The sequence below is a fragment of the Ovis canadensis genome, chromosome 6 (assembly GCF_042477335.2).
Source record: "Ovis canadensis isolate MfBH-ARS-UI-01 breed Bighorn chromosome 6, ARS-UI_OviCan_v2, whole genome shotgun sequence".
Taxonomy (NCBI): Eukaryota; Metazoa; Chordata; class Mammalia; order Artiodactyla; family Bovidae; genus Ovis; species Ovis canadensis.
Genome location: NC_091250.1, coordinates 117,853,617 through 117,871,432, shown reverse-complemented (window position 1 = coordinate 117,871,432; position 17,816 = coordinate 117,853,617). Strand labels below are relative to the sequence as shown.

The 17,816-nt window shown below is 39.7% G+C and overlaps 1 protein-coding gene across 12 annotated transcripts in view; it reads left to right on the top strand.

The window, feature by feature from the left end:
- The first annotated feature begins 14,059 nt into the window (after positions 1-14,059).
- Positions 14,060-17,816, top strand: part of MAPK10 (mitogen-activated protein kinase 10) — a 415,330-nt gene continuing 411,573 nt past the window's right edge. For 5 of the 12 annotated variants that reach the window (XM_069593208.1, XM_069593215.1, XM_069593213.1 and 2 more), the window contains exon 1: positions 14,193-14,347. The gene's annotated coding sequence lies outside the window, so the exon portion shown is untranslated. Of the gene's footprint in view, positions 14,348-17,816 lie in introns of all 12 variants that reach the window. The other 7 variants (XM_069593214.1, XM_069593220.1, XM_069593211.1 and 4 more) reach the window with 3 other exon arrangements.

Here is a 17,816-nt window from a genome sequence, read left to right as displayed (position 1 = left end):
ATTCCAGGATGTCTGGCTCTAGATTAGTGATCGCACCATCATGATTATCTGGGTCATGAAGATCTTTTTTGTACAGTTCTTCTGTGTATTCTTGCCACGTCTTCTTAATATCTTCTGCTTCTGTTAGGTCCAGACCATTTCTGTCCTTTATCGAGCCACATAGATAATTTTAAATTTTCTTGAAGCCATATTAAAAAATAATGTGGTGAAATTAATTTTAATAGTATATTTTATTTAACTCAGTATATCTAAAATATGGTGCTTCCCTGGTGGCTCAGTTAGTAAAGAATCTGCCTGCAACGCAGGAGGCTGCCTATAGTTCAGGACACCTGGTTTTAATCTCTGGGTCAGGAAAATCCCCTAGAGAAAGAAATGGCAACCCACTCCAGTATCTTGCCTGGGAAATCCCATGGACAGAGGAACCGGGGGTGGGGGTGGGGGGCTACAGTCTAAGTGGTTGTAAGAGTTGGACACAACTTAGTGACTAAACCAAAATATTTTAAGTTCAGTTTGTAGTCAGTATAATACTAATGAGCTACTTGATATCTTTTGGCACTAGGTCTTTAAACTAGAATGTGTATTTTTCACTTATGTAGTTCATCACAATTAGGCCTAACCACATTTCATGGCTACTGTTTTGGGTCAAGGAGCTCCAGACCTTCCATGTTGTAAGGATCGCTTACTTAGGTTTGCCCTAAAAATGCTTGCAATGTACAGATATAAAGAATATAATGCATGCAGTGAAACATTAACTCCACTCTCTGACACCTTCATCTCTCTCCAGCTATATCTTCTCCAACCTCTACAACTACTTTTTTTTTGTGTGTGTGTGTGATTTATAGTCTAACCATCTTCTTCATAATGATTTGGTCACATCTTATATTCTTTTGTTCCTTCTCTTGGCATTTTTTATATTACACTTAATCCTTGGTTGCTACATGAGAGTCTGGTTTTAGAAAATGTTGACATGTTAGCTAATAATTACACTTGTTGAAATGGCTAGCTAAAAAATAGAAGTGACAGAAAGAAAGCATCTACTTTATAGCTAGAGATTAATTTTGGTTAATTGTCCAAATATTGTGTGTGCTCAGTTACTCAGTTGAGTCTGACTTTTTGTTGCCCCATGTATTGTAGCCTGCCAGCCTCCACTGTCCATGGAATTTTCCAGGCAAGAATATTGGAGTGGGGTGCCATTTCCTACTCTGGGGGATCTTCCAGAACCAGGGATCAAATTTAAGTGTTTGCATTGGCAGGCAGATCCTTTACCACTAGGGCCACTTAGGAAGCCCAGTCCAAATATAAGATAGGTGAATTTTTAAAATACATTGGATATGAATCAAAAATATGGATTTAAAAGGCAAAGGAGAAAAGGAAAGTTATATGCATCTGAATGCAGAGTTCCAAAGAATGGCAAGGAGAGATAAGAAAACCTTATTCAGTGATCAATGCAAAGAAATAGAGGAAAATAGTAGAATGGAAAAGACTAGAGATCTCTTCAAGAAAATTAGCGATACCAAGGGAACATTTCATGCAAAGATGGGCACAAAAAAGGACAAAAATGGTATGGACCTAACAGAAGCAGAAGATATTAAGAAGAGGTGGCAAGAATACACAGAAGAATTGTACAAAAAAAGATCATCATGACCCAGATAACTATGATGGTGTGATCACTCACCTAGAGCCAGACATCCTGGAATGTAAAGTCAAGTGGACCTTAGGAAGCATCACTATGAACAAAGCTAGTGGAGGTGATGGAATTCCAGTTGAGCTAATTCAAATCCTAAAAGATGATGCCATGAAAGTGCTGCACTCAATATGCCAGCAAATTTGGAAAACTCAGCAGTGGCCACAGGACTGGAGAAGCTCAGTTTTCATTCCAATTCCAAAGAAAGGCAATGCCAAAGAATTCTCAAACTACCGCATAATTGCACTCATCTCACACACTAGCAAAGTAATTATCAAAATTCTCCAAGCTAGGCTTCAACAGTAGCCGAACTGTGAACTTCCAGTTGTTTAAATTGGTTTTAGAAAAGGCAGGGGAACCAGAGATCAAATTGCCAACATCCATTGGATCATAGAAAAGCAAGAGAATACCAGAAAAACATCTACTTCTGCTTTATTGATTACGCCAAAGCCTTGACTGTGTAGAACACAACAAACTGTGGAAAATTCTGAAAGAGATGGGACTATCAGACCACCTGACCTGCCTCCTGAGAAATCTGTTTGCAGGTCAGGAAGCAGCAGTTAGAATTGGACATGGAACAACAGACTGGTTCCAAATTGGGAAAAGAGCACGTCAGGGCTGTGTATCGTCACTCTGCTTATTTAACTTGCATGCAGAGTACATCATGAGAAACGCTGGGCTGGATGAAGCACAAGCTGGAGTCAAGATTGCCGGGAGAAGTATCAGTAACCTCAGATATGCAGATGACACCACCCTTCTGGAAGACAGTGAAGAGGAACTAAAGAGCCTCTTGATGAAAGTGAAAGAGGAGAGTGAAAAAGTTGGTTTAAAACTCAACATTCAGAAAACTAAGACCATGACATCCAGTCCCATCACTTCATGGCAAATAGATGGGGAAACAATGGAAACAGTGACAGACTTTATTTTTCTGGGCTCCAAAATCACTGCAGATGGTGACTGCAGCCATGAAATTAAAAGATATATATATATATATATATATATATATATATATATATATATATATTTGTAAGCAAAGCTATACCAACTTGGACAGCATATTAAAAAGCGGAGAGATTACTTTGCCAACAAAGGTCCGTCTAGTAAAAGCTGTGGTTTTTCCAGTAGTCATGTATGGATATGAGAGTTGGAGTAAAAAGAACGGTGAGCACTGAAGAATGGATGCTTTTGAACTTTGGTTTTGGAGAAGACTCTTGAGTGTCCCTTGAAGTACAAGGAGTTCCAACCAATCTATCCTAAAAGAAATCAGTCCTGAATATTCATTGTAAAGACTGATGCTAAAGCGGAAACTCCAATACTATGGCCACCATATGTGAAGAACTGATTCATAGGAAAAGATTCTAATGGTGGGAAAGATTGAAGGCAGGAGGAGAAGCGAACTACAGAGGATGAGATGGTTGGATGGTATCACCAACTCAATGGGCATGAGTTTGAGCAAGCTTTGGGAGCTGGTGATGGACAGGGAAGCCTGGGATGCTGCAGTCCATGGGGTCAGAAAGAATCAGACACAACTGAGTGAGTGATCTGAAAAACTGAGTGCTTCTTTATTCATATAATTATGAAATGAAGATAATTGCCCTTGTTTTTATATGCAAGTCTTGAGCTTATAGTATACCTTGGCCCTCAAAGATAGCTTGTATGGAATATTTAATGCTGCAATAAGGTAGTGGATTTTTGTGAATGGTGCACTTTGCACTGTTTTCCAGAAGAGGTAGACGATTTATATGACCTTTCATTTTGGGGACTAAACTTTCCCTACACATGACACAACAGTGGACACAGATGTATGGAGATATTGATCCACTCAGCCACTAGAGTAACTGGCTTTTGCCTGGGGGTGACCCAAAGCCTTTGCTGTCATCTCAGCTTGCAGCAACCTCTTCCGTAATCCCAGAGCATTGTGTAAATGCTGTTTCCTATGTGAGCCAAGATTTGGTAAGTTTGGGAAGCTCTGCCATAGTAGATCTAAATGTCACTTCAATTTTAAAAGTACATGAGATTCTACTTAAGGTGGAAAATGTGTTAAGTAGGAAGTTTAACCCAGTACTCTGTGACAACTTAGAGGCGTGGGATGGGATGGGAGGTGGGAGGGAGGTTCAAGAGGGAGGGGACATATGTATACTCACGGCTGATTCACGGTTATTGTATGGCAGTGAGCAACATGACATTGTAAAGCAATTATCTTCCAATTAAAAAAAAAGATGTTTAGAGATAAGGTACTGAGTAAATCTAATAATAATAATGAAGTTGAGAAATCTGGGGAACAAAAAGAAAATGTGTTTGGATGTTAAAGAAATATAGTATTTTCCCCCATATCCCTTTCCATAGGTAATTGTGCCTCCTTGAACTCCTTTCAAGTTTCCAAGTAAAGTTTGCTTTAGTTTTTGATTCTTGTTAAACCTACTAAGTTTGGTTTCCCAATCTGCAAAAATCATATCAGTTCAGTTCAGTTCAGTCACTCAGTTGTTTCTCTTTGTGACCCAAAGGACTGATGCATACCAGGCTTCCCTGTCCATCATCAACCCCTGGAGCTTACTCAGACTCATGTCCAGCGAGTCGGTGATGCTATACAACGTATCATATACTGTTAATTATTAAAAATGTTTAAAAATATTATTTGCAAGCATTTTAGAAGCAAAAAGAAAGTAGTCAAAACAAAGGGTAAGTAGTTATTTTATTTTCAAACTTACATGTTTTCCAATTTTGATATATTCTTCTGGGATATATCCTCTCTAAAAAATAACTAAAAATAATTTTGAAATATTGATAAAGCAAGCATGAAAAAATGTCATATTATTATTTGCTCAAAGAGAAACAATTTCAAATATTATCAATTCCCATTTCTTATTAGTTATCTTATGTTCTCATTTTCACTAACATGTTTTAAATGTTATGCTCTTAAAGCTGCAACAACAGAGTGGATCTTTAATACCCTTAAAGAGGACCTTCACCTATGCAAGTCAGTGAGACATGAAGAGAGCAAGAAAGATATTTAAGGTCACACAGAGAGTTGCTATGGAACTTAGAGTCGTGTTTCTATTGTTATCCCTGGTGTCATGGAGAGCTTTCAGTTTTGTTTCCGTTTCTGCCATTCTGCTTAAAGTCTTCTAGTATGAACAGACCCATAGATTTAAAGATAGTGTCTCACAGAGATTAAGTAAAGGATGCTTGTATTAGCATCACAACATAGATTGGTTCTTTCTTAAAAAGCTTTGAAAATAATCCTTGATGACTGTGGGAAAAAATGGAACAAAAGCTATAATGGCAGTATTTAAAATATTTAATATAAAATTTAATATACAATATTAAAATAATAATATTCAGCTTGCTAATGTTTGCCTGGTAGTAATTCTATTAGAAACATTATTTTTGGTCATAAACATTACTGAGTTGTAGATAATCATGAATATTTTTTCAATTATGAAAATTATAGGACTGTCAATTTACATAATAGCAACATTTTTTTATTCTCTAATTTACCTTTTTTTTTTTTTAAAGGAATGCTTTATTTATTTATTTTTGGCCACAGCCCATGACATGTGGGATCTTAGTTCCCCAGCCAGGGATCGAACCCATGCCCCTTGCAATGGAGGCATGGAGTCTCAACCACTGGACCTCCAGGGAAGTCCTACCTTTTCTTTTTATTAACAAAGTCTAGTAAATTATTCTTTTAAGAAAAGAATTCCCTGATTTCCCAATGGTTAGGACTCCTTGCTTCCACTGCTGGGGGCCAAGGTTCTATCCCCAGTCAGGGAACTAAGATCCGTGGTGTGGCAAAAAGGAAAAAAAAAAAAAAAAAGAAAGAAGCTTGATATAAAAGAGGAACCTATAAGAAATGAACTTAGATGGCCAAAAATTTGAGTTGAATTTCTTGAAGTAAATAACCATAGGCTTATTGGGTGCACATTTGGAATTATCTTATTAAATGATTTTAACTTTCTAATCAAAGCTTTTCTTGAAGGGAAAAAGGGTTGATTTTTTCTCTTGATAAAATGTCAAAATATGCCTATTTTTATCAACACATTTGAATTTGACTTCTACTTAAAGAATTTAAATACATATGGGTGTGTGCTAAGTTGCTTTAGTCATGTCTGACTCTGAGACCTTATGGACTGTAGCCTGCCAGGCTCCTCTGTCCATGGGATTCTCCAGGCAAGAATACTGGAGTGGGCTGCCATTTCCTCCTCCAGGGGACTTTCCCAACCCAGGAATCGAATCAGCGTCTCTTATGTCTCCTGCATTGGCAGGTAGGTTCTTTACCACTGGTGCCACCTGGGGAGCTGAGGATTACACGTGGGTAATTCTGATTACACCTGGCAAGTGTGCTCTGTCTTGAAGTCAGCCTCTGCAAGAGCTCTCTGTCAAAGTCATAAGTCTAACTCCCAAAGCCTTGAACAATGGACTACAGAAACTTAGGTTATGTTTTCTAGGAATCTTACATGTAGCTTATCTTAGAGCATAACTTCCTAAAAGTTCTTTTTATATCTCTCTTGGAGAAAGCAATGGCAACCCACTCCAGTACTCTTGCCTGGAAAATCCCATGGACGGAGGAGCCTGGTAGGCTGCAGTCTGTGGGGTTGTGAAGAGTCGGGCATGACTGAGCGACTTCACTTTCACTTTTTACTTTCATGCATTGGAGAAGGAAATGGCAACCCACTTCAGTGTTCTTGCCTGGAGAATCCCAGGGACAGTGGAGCCTGGTGGGCTGCTGTCTATGGGGTCGCATAGAGTTAGACACGACTGAAGCAACTTAGCAGCAGCAGCCATCTCCCCAAGTGCCATACTCATATATGAAATCTCTGAATCACCAGAGAGGAAATTGACTGACTAGAGATCTAGCTTACTCCTTGGAAGGAAAGTTATGACCAACCTAGACAGCATATTAAAAAGCAGAGACATTACTTTGTCAACAAAGGTCTGTCTAATCAAGGCTATGGTTTTTCCAGTAGTCATGTTTGTATGTGAGAGTTGGACTATAAAGAAAGCTGAGCACCGAAGAATTGATGCTTTTGAACTGTGGTGTTGGAGAAGACTCTTGAGAGTCCCTTGGACTGCAAGGAGATCCAACCAGACCATCCTGAAGGAGATCAGCCCTGGGTGTTCATTGGAAGGACTGATGCTGAAGCTGAAACTCCAATACTTTGGCCACCTGATGTGAAGGGCTGATTCATTTGAAAAGACCCTGATGCTGGGAAAGATTGAGGGCAGGAGGAGAAGGGGATGACAGAGGATGAGATGGTTGGATGGCATCACTGACTCAATGGACATGAGTTTGGGTAGACTCTAGGAGTTGGTGATCACAGGGAGGCCTGGTGTGCTGTGGTTCATGGGGTTGCAAAAAGTTGGACACAACTGAGTGACTGAACTGAACTGAACTGAAAGAGAGCTAGCTGGACTCTAAGCTATGGAATTGAGCCTCTGCTCATTTTGCACTTCATACCTGGCTTGATGTGGCATTGCAAAAATAGTTGTGAATGCTTAGAGTAGATAATTCTATTATTCTTCAATCATAATATACTTGAAAAACTTGCATGTAGACATATGCATGATATTGCTAAAGATTAAACTCTGGTTAATATGACCAGAAAATAAAAATCTAAATTGTTTCCATTTGGTCTTATCTGAAAGGATAATTATTCAAGCAGAGCTTTTTCTTACAATAATTAAAGTGATGATCTATGATAGTATTTATAGAGCCTTGCATTCTGATGACATGCAAGTTTGAGAAATTCTAATATAATTTCATGGACTAAAACCTTCCTTAAGGGAGATGCCATTAAATGTACAAATAGGCTCGGATGTAAATTATGCATGTCCAGTTTCATCTTCCTCAGATTCATATCTGATTTTGTATATAGGCTTTCATGTCTTAGATGAGGCCAAATGTGGAAAAAAGGGGTCTTTCCTAAAAAATATTCTATTATTTTCAAAAAGAATGCACTGGTAATGTAAATAGTGAAAATAATGAAACCTCTGAAATAGCAACTGTGTGGCACATTACTTTGAGAGCCAGTTTCTAAAAGAGGCAAGCCCAAGAAAATACCTAGGTTAATTTCTACATGGAGAGATTGGTAGCTTGATTCTCTGGCCCTAAGTGTTTCGGAAGGCGCTAAAATTGGACTACTTGGGAGAAGCTATAAGGGCCTTAACACAGATGTATTGTTCATGTATATTGAACAATGCTGAGTTGCTAAGTAGTTTGTTTTTCTTTATAGTTAACTTTTTAAAAAAAATTTTAATTGGAGGATAATTAATTTACAATATTGTGCTGGTTTCTGCCACACATCGACGTGAATCAGCCACAGGTATAGATATGTCCCCTCCCTCTTCAACCTCCCTCCCATTTCCCACCCCATCCCACCCCTGCAGGTTGTCACAGAGCACTGGGTTGAGCTCCATGTATCAAGCAGCAAATTCCCAATAGCTTTTTTTTTTTTTTTTCACAGATGATAATGTATATGTTTCCATGCTACCTATTCTTGAATAACAAAGTTGAGTCTTAGAATCACTTGTTTCAGATGGAAGCAAGAGAGTAAATGATTTCCCTAGGGTTATACTGAGTTAAAGGTTAAAATAAAGAAGTAGGTCTATGGATAATTCTGTAGGAAACACTGTTTTTTTTTTTTTTTTTTCCCTTTCTTTTGAAATACTGTTTTAACCCTTGCCTCCACACTGGGGGAAATTTATGTAAGGGCAGAGATGGGGTTTTCTCTGTTCACCCATGATGTAGCTTCTTGAAAAATAGCTCACAGTAGCTGATTGGTGGAGAGAGGATTCTTGTAAGAGACATGAGCCTGTTTGCCTTATAATGCGCTGCTAAGGATATGCTGAAATATATATTGCTATTTGTAAAATGTCAGTCAAATCATTTATAAATACTTACAATTGCATTTACTTTGCTTTCCTGAAAAAGAACCAATTGCACAAAACAGTTACATAAAGGAGTTTTTTTTTTTTTTTCTCTCCTAACAATGGGTGCTGCTGCTGCTGTGTAGTTGCTTGGTCCAGTCCAACTCTTTGCGTCCCCATGAACTATGGCCGGTCAGTCTCCTCTCCCCCTGGGATTTCCCAGGCAAGAATACTGGAGTGGGTTGTCATATCCTTCTCCAGGGGATCTTCCTGACCCAAGGATGGAACCTCGTCTCCTGCATTGGCAGGCGGATTCTTTACCACTGAGCCACCTGGGAAGCCGCTAACAGTGGGTATCACTGTTTATATAAAGATGCTCTCAGCTTTAAGGGCTTCCCTTGTGGTTCAGCTGGTAAAGAATCCACCTGCAATGCTGGAGACCTGGGTGTGGTCCCTGGGTGAGGAAGATTCCTTGGAGAAGGGAACAGCTACCCACTCCAGTATTCTGGTCTGGAGAATTCTATGGACTGTATAGTCCATGGGGTCGCAAAGAGTCGGATGTGACTGAGTGACTTTCACTTTCAGTTTTAAGCACCTGTCTGAGCATTTCATCTATTAGTAGATGATGAAAGCTAATATTTGGAAATCTGGCCAGGATACATTCTAATATCTGAAAATGAATAGTACAGGTATTATGAATTCAGATATTTAGCATTTTGGGCCACATTAGGTTGTAAAGAAATATTATTAAAGCAATATTTCATAATTTGAAATAAATTTATTAAATATTTATATATTTTTAAATTATAAAATTTATAAAAACTTAAATTTTTAAATAATTTTGTAAAATTATAAAATTTATAAAAACCTTTTATAAAAATGGTTACTTTTTTCTCATCGGCCTAATCATCACTGCTAACCTTTGTAAAGTGTTAAAACAAAGTTCAAGTAGGAAATCAGGTATATGCTAAGTAAGAGGAAACTATTGGCATCTTGATTTAGCTGTAAACTTCCGGTAAATAGGGGCTTTCCTGGAACCTCAGCTGGTACAGATCTGCCTTCAATGCTGGAGACCCCAGTTCAATCCCTAGATAGGGAAGATCTGCTGGAGAAAGGATAGGCTGCCCACTCCAGTGTTTTGGGGCTTCCCTGGTGGCTCAGCTGGTAAAGAATCTGCCTACAATGCGGGAGACCTGGGTTCGATCCTTGGGTTGGGAAGATCCCCTGGAGAAGGGAACAGCTAACCACTCCAGTGTTCTGGTCTCGAGAATTCCCTGATTGTATAGTCCATGTGGTCCCGAAGAGTTGGACACGACTGAGCAACTTTCACTTCTCTGGTAGTTGCGTTTAGTCACGCTGAATGACACAAAATTATGCTCCGGGTCAAGACCTTTTGTTTTTCTGTACTCTTCTCAAAAGAGTTCATACTTCCCACTCCATCAGGATGTAAGAGAAGTAACATCTAAGTTTTGTTCTAGGCATCTTGAGACAGTAGATGAGTGATTCTTGGTGGGAAAAGCTATGTCACACTTACCCAGGAGAAGTTTTGGAGGTTTTGGGTTTCTTGGTCTTTGTTGGGTATTCCAGTGATTAGGGGTCCAATTGGCCTTTAACTCACAGGGAGGAGAGGGCTGGATGTTTCGCAGTGTGTGGGACAGCCCCACACAATGAGAAACTGTCCCATATTCTGTGAGACTTTTGAATATATCACATGGGACAAACCTTTATATTTTGTCATGATTTTCATATGCCCTGAATTTTCTAGGAATGCAATTACTGTGTAAGTGGAGGAAAAATTTTATACAATCTTTTTATGTTTTCAGAGTTCCTAGGAGTTGGCAAAGAATTCACAATATGTCACTGACGGCAGTGTCACTTGTGGAATTTGAATTGTTAAAGTGGATCATTTTGCATTTATAGCTCTTGAATCCATGTTGAAAGAGCCTTTTTCTCTCATCTGTCCAACTCTGAATATATTTATTTATCCCCTACTTTAAAATGACAAATACAGAGAAGAAAGGTTGACAATATTCAATTGAATATTGCTTTTTCTTAAATACGCGTTTATTCACTGAAGTGAGGGCAAACATCTGGCTTCTTCGTTTTCTTTTCTGGTAGAGCCACACCTGAACATTTAAATACTGAAATGTATATGATTTTAGTATGTGTATATTAAAATATTATTTATTTTCTATTTCACATTTGATGCATTATATTGATTCTTTGAAATTGTATATGTTGTATTATTTACAAAGATAAGTTGTGTTATTTACATTGAGTTAGAGAATGAACTTACGGTTGCTGAAAGGGTGATGGGGGATAAATGGGGAGGAGGTGGAGAGAGTTGGAGAGTTGGGGATGGGCATGTGTTGTGTGCTAATTCATTCAGTTGTGCCTGACTCTCTGTGATCCTATGGACTGTAGCCCACCAGGCTCCTCTATCTGTGGAAATCTCCAGGCGAGAATAGTGGAGTGTTGCCATGCCCTCCTCCAGGGGATCTTCCTGACCCAGGGATCTAACCCGCATCTCTTACCTGTCTTGCACTGGCAGACGGGTTCTTTACCACTAGCACCACCTGGGAAGCCCTAGTGAAAGTCGCTCAGTCATGTCCGACTCTTTGTGACTCCATGGACTATACAGTCCATGGAATTCTCTAGGCCAGAATACTGGGGTGGGTAGCCTTTCCCTTCTCCAGGGGATCTTCCCAAACCAGGGATCGAACCCAGGTCTCCCACGTTGCAGGTGGATTCTTTACCAGCTGAGTCACAAGGGAAGCCCTGGGAAGCCTTATTCTCAGAGAACACTTTCTTGAAGGATTATCTCCTATGCAGAGTGAGATCCCACCCATGAGCAGAGGTCTTTGGACTAGTGATCTTTCTTGGAGAGCTTCTTGTCCTCAGAAGTTTAAAAGCCACACCCTGTATCTGCAGTGAGTGAACATCTCACCTGGCTTCACTGGGGCAAACTTTTGTTTCCTGCGGAATCTGTGAGCTCTCCTCTTGCTGCTGGAGTTTCTGTGTCTCTAGAGCGGCTGACACCACTTCTTCCCAGCGTGCTGTGAGGCTGAAGTGCACACCCAGAAACTCCCAAGACTACACTTCCTTCAGCTGACTCTGGGTTTGTAACCTTCTGGTTATTCTCAGAGAAAAACTTTAATAAAGGCAGATTTTATTTACCACAGTTATAGAGTTAGGATTCCAAAGAAAACAAGGTGGTGATTGTTGTTGTTCAGTCATTAAGTTGTGTTCAGATCTTTGAGACATCATGGACTATAGCCCTCCAGGCTCCTCTGTCCATGGGATTTTCCAGGCAAGAACACTGGAGTGGGCTGCCATTACCTTCTCCAGGAATGGACATGTCCACACTGCTATATTTAACATGGATAACAAACAAGGACCTACTGTATAGCACAGGGAACTCTGCTCAATGTTGAGTGGCAGCCTGGATGAGAGGGGAGTTTGGGGGAGAATAGATACATGTTTATGTATGGCTGAGTCCCTTTGCTGTCCACCTGAAGCTATCACAACATTATTAATCGGCTATACTACAATGGCGTGCTGCGATTCATGGGGTGGCAAAGAGTCAGACACGACTGAGCGACTGAACTGAACTGAACTGAACAATACAAAATTAAAAGTTTAATAAAAAAATAAAAAGAATCAGAAAGTGGAGAGGGGAGAGAGAATTTGTTTAAAAAAATGTCTTTGAAGAGAAGTATAGCCTTTAGGTCCCCACTCCCTTACTCTGGGTTACTTGGGTAGGAGGCTGCCTCGACTTTAGGTCCAGGGTAGGAAGCTTCTTTGGAGAAGGCAGGGGCACCCCACTCCAGTACTCTTGCTGGAAAATCCTGGTAGGCTGCAGTCCATGGGATCTCAAAGAGTCGGACACGACTGAGTGACTTCACTTTCACTTTTCACTTCCATGCATTGGAGAAGGAAATGGCAACCCACTCCAGTGTTCTTGCTTGGAGAATCCCAGGGACTGCCTGTGTGGGCTGCTGTCTATGGGGTCGCACAGTGTCAGACACGACTGAAGCGACTTAGCAGTAGTAGCAGTAGGAAGCTTCTTGAATATTCATTGGAAGGACTGATGCTGAAGCTCTAATACTTTGGCCACCTGATGCAAAGAGCTGACTCATAGGAAAAGACCCTGAGGCTGGGAAAGATTGAAGACAGGAGAAGAGGGTGACAGAGGATGAGATGGTTGGATATCATCACTGACTCAATAGACGTGAATATGAGCAAAGTCTAGGAGATAGTGGAGGACAGGGGAGCCTGGCATGCTGAAGTCCACGGAGTCGCAGAGTTGGACATGACTTAGCAACTGAACAGCAACAAACCACTAGCCTCTCTCCCCTTGCGGGAGATGGAAGAGCCTGGGGGTGGGGCTGAAAGTTCCAATGCTGAAACTTACAGGTTGTTTCCCCTGGCAACCTCCCACAGAAGAACTTGTTTTCTTGGTTAAGCCTTGTAAATCTAGGAAATCTAGGCTTATATTTTCAGAATGCCTTCTAGTTTCTTCTTATAATATTGTACTTACAATTTTTGTTTGTTTTACTTTTATTCCATATCTTTTAGTGCCTTAAATGCTTTCTATGCAGCCACTGTCTTCTTAGATAATTCCAAGAAAAAACAAAAAGAAATCATGCTGATTTCCTCTCAAACTGACACCACATCTCTACCAAGGGAAGTTGTCTTTAAAGATGCATTAAAACTGTGACAATTCTTGTTGGTTTCTTGTGCAACTTTGGCTCAGGGAGGACTGAAAGGGAGGTATAAGAATGATAGTTTCCACACTACTAGTAAAAGACTAGTTATTTTTTAGCCATAGTAACAAGTAACCGTTGGAGCTGGTGACAGAATCAACAACAATTGACCTGAGTGAACATACTTCTGTGGGCCAACCAAGCAGAGTAAGAGCGTCTAACTTCTGAAAGTCAGCCAGACTCACTACAATGAATTTGCTTTGGACAATCAAACTGAGCAACAGTGTGACTCAAGTAGTCTTGCTTCCGCACTTAATGTCAACTCACTTCTGCTTCTGGAAATCTGCCCATCTCTAAACTGTGCTTCCTGAAAGTCCGCAATGTCAGTGGTCTCTTCTGTGCATAGGCAGAATAGCGCTCTGTAAGCAATACATTTAGCTTTGAGGTTTCGTTGCAGATTTTGCATAGTGCTATCATCCTTTGTCTCTTACCATCGTATCTCCTGAATCTCATTTGCCGCTTAGATGCAGATAGTCTAGCAGTTATGAACTTGGGCTCTAGGCTGATTCTGCTGCATTCTGGCTGTGTGATCCTGAGTAATTCACCCTGATTTTTTCATTTGTAAAATCAGGAGACTTATAGCATCTACTTTACAGGATTGCATTAAATATATGAATCACTTTAAGTGGTTTATAAATATTAGTTAGTATTACTATTTCTTGCTTTTATAAATACCTAGCGTAAAGTAAAAGTTAAAAGGAAGTGAAGGGTATCACTGTTGCTGCTGCTACTAAGTTGCTTCAGTTGTGTCCGACTCTGTGCAACCCCAGGGACAGCAGCCCACCAGGCTCCCCCGTGCCTGGGATTCTCCAGGCAAGAACACTGGAGTGGGAAAAAAAAAAAAAAAAAAAGAACACTGGAGTGGGTTGCCATTTCCTTCTCCAATGCATGAAAGTGAAAAGTGAAAGTGAAGTCGCTCAGCCGTGTCCGACTCTTCTCGACCCCATGGACTGCAGCCCACCAGGCTCCTCCGTCCATGCATTTTCCAGGCAAGAGTACTGGTGTGGGGTGCCATCACCTTCTCCGAAAGGTATCACTCCCTTACAATTCAAGGCTTTGCTTGTACTTTCCAACATCAATATTTTTAAAGTATAAGCTTAATACTTTTAAAGCTTGGAGGAGTTGTGCTTGTGTTTATGTGTTTGTGCATGTGATATATGTGATACAGACATACATATGTATCATATATATGTGATACAGACATACATATGCCTCTGTCAATTTTGAAACTATTCTCATTGTTTGAAGAAGAGCTCATATTCAGACTTCATTCATAAGGGAACAAACATCTGTTTAATATAGGGCATACAGCCACAGTAGTATTGTTAATAAACATGTAGATGTTTCTTGTTAAGGACTAGCATATTGAGTTCTATATTTTAATTATTTTACCAAGAATATTACATACATTGTATTATTTTATACATTTATTAAATCATTTGACAAAATTTTATTATGTGTCTGTTTTGTGCCAGGCAGTGTTCTTGAGACTAGAAATAAAATGATGAACTGTGGTACTGAATAAATTCCACTCATCTAGGTTTCCTTTTGAAAACAGAAATGTCATGGGTATAATTAAATGATTTATTATTACTTATCTTGATATGTGTTTATATTTATGCTTATATTAAAGTTGTTGTTTATTTGCTAAGTCGTGTCCAGCTCTTTGCAACCCCATGGACTGTAGCCTGCCAGACTCCTCTGTCCATGGGATTTCCCAGGCAAGAATATTGGAGAATATAGAATATTGGAGTTTGCCATTTTCTTCTCCCGGGGATCTTCCCCATCCAGGGAGCGAGCCTACATCTCCTATGTCTCCCGCAGGCAGATTACCCACAGAGCCATTACAAAACTAAAACCAGTAGGAGTGTTGTTTTGTTACATGAATTCTGTTGCCGTTGTTGGAATCACTTGTTATACAGTGACACCGGAAGCACAGAGAAAGCCTGGCAAATGTTTGTGACATTAAGTTGGTGGTCAGGATTTCCAGGGGCAGCAAGTCACAGACACAATGTTTCCTGCTCTTTTAATCCAATTTCCCATAAAGACCAATGAATAAAGTTCACCTCGTATATCATTTGGCAAATAACTGAATTGGCTCTGTGATAATCTGCTTGATTCTTCTTGTGTCTATGTTTTAATCTGTAGTGTTTAGTGTTAATATTTGTTAGTTATTAATTTTAGAGTTGTATGGAAAAGTTAATACTATATGAGGGCTTCCCAGGTGGTGCTAGTGGAAAAGAAGCCACCTGCCAATGCAGGAGACGCAACAGATGCGGGCTCAATCCCTGGGTCAGGAAGATTCTCTGGAGGAGGGCACAGCAACCGACTCCAGTGTTCTTGCCTGGAGAATTCCATATACAGAGGAACTTGGCAGGCTACAGTCCATGGGGTCGCAAAGAGTCAGGTATAAATACTCATATATATTTTTATATCTTGGTCATAGCTATAATGTGTATACACATTAACTGACGAAAGTAAGTACTCTACAATGCCCTATGGGAGTGGTGGCATGTTTTATAGGAATTGTGTGTATATTCTGCAAACACACTTTTTTTTTTCTGAACTGTATGAGGTAAACTACAAGTTATATTATACACTATGGCTCTTTTAATACTGTGAATTTTCTAACATGATTACAGAAGTTATACAGTTCACAAATTTACATTGATAATCTACCATTTGTTTAGTAATTTCATTAGTTTTTGATCTTAAACTTTTCTCGCATATTTATGTGTATATACTTTAAATAATCTTTAAATAAAAGAACTTTCTCATTATGTTAAGTAACTGCCTTAAACATTAGTTATGTTCAAGTAGTATACTGTATTTTGTGTAAATAAGAACCAACTAGATTCAGTTTAAAAAAAACAACTGGTTTTAGGAGGCATTTGGCTATGTGCTCAGTCGTGTCAGCTCTTTGTGACCCTGTGGACTGCAGCCCACCAGGTTCCTCTGTCTGTGGAATTTTCCAGATGAGAAATACTGGAGTGGGTTGCCATTTCCTTCTCCAGGGGATCATCCCAACCCAGGAATCAAACCCACATCTCTTGCATCTCTTGCATGCAGACAGATTCTTTACCACCTGTGCCGCTGGTGGAGTCTGACATTATGAGAGCCCTAAAAAATAACTCAGAAAACACTAATTGGAGAAGAAGGTTCAGTTTACCCTTTTCATGTCCACATGAACTCTGCGGCTGTTTTTTCCTTTCACTTTTCTTCTACCATATGAGGATAGTAAAAATAATAGCTTCCAAACAAGGTGACCGAGGTTTTCCCTTCCCTTCCTTTCCTCTGTTGAAGAGATTGAATGGAACCACAGTGACCACAGTGACTGCCAGCTGCCTGGAGACAGGTGCTCAGGGACTCACTCTGGCCCTGAACCTTGAGAACAAATGACAGGAAATGCTTTTTTTAATGTCAAGATTCTGGCTGTATGGATAAAAGTAAGTATTGTGTGATTTGGTAAAGGCTTGCACCTACGTAGTTGTTCATTGTGAAAGGAAACCCTAATTTATTATTTCATGTTTAATACAAGGCGTTTTAATGAGTACATTTTGGTAATAATACCCAGGAGCAGAAAATCATTGGCAAAATTAAGTTGAAACAGGCCAGATATGATCTTTTTTCTTGTTCAAGTAAAATGCAATTTAGTCCGTTTAAGCTTGAGGGATATCTTCCCTGTCGACTGCTGTCCCCTCAAAGCCAGCCAAACAAGTCCAACTTAACCTACTCCCCTCTGCTTCCTCCCTACCCCAGCTCCAGTGACAGAATTTATAATAAAACACACTGCAGCTGTTTGCAAGTCTGATCGGAGTATTTCTCCAGAACTTCTCCTCTCCACAAACCTTTATTCTAATCCATTTAGAATGGATTACATGTGTGTGTGTGTCCCTGGCTTTTATCCTTTTGGCTTCATACCTAGATTTTTAAATCTGTATACCTCCTTTTAATTGAATAGACAGCCCACTTCTCTTCTCTACTGAAGTCCTAAGTTGAATGATGTTCCATATTCAGCACAGCCTCCTAGCCTAAAAGGATCTCCTAGGATATGCTAGGAGATATGTCAGTAGATATCTTCCTAGACACCAACAGGATATCCCAGCCCAACCTAGGTCTCAGGACTCCAGACCACTCTGTTATTTTATCTGAAAAATGGACTTTCAGCTGCTAGGCCTTAAGCCTTCAAGTTTCAACCAGTAGTACACTAATTCATCTTGTTGGCAGAGGACTTCAGTTGCAGAATCAACCTTTTGTATTAATCTCTACAGTCAATCAACAAATATTTGCTAAGTGACTACAGTAAGTCAGATATTGTGCGGTGTAGGAATTCAAGAGAGCCAAATAAATAAGAACTTCTTCCTCCCTGCCTGAATTCTGAATAATTTAAGAAAAAAACCAGCACAGCAGATAGAAATAAAAATATCACCTCTGTTCTCATAGAGCAGGAATGAAGGCATAGATTCGTGAGAGAATCAAGTGGGCTGATGAACTGAATC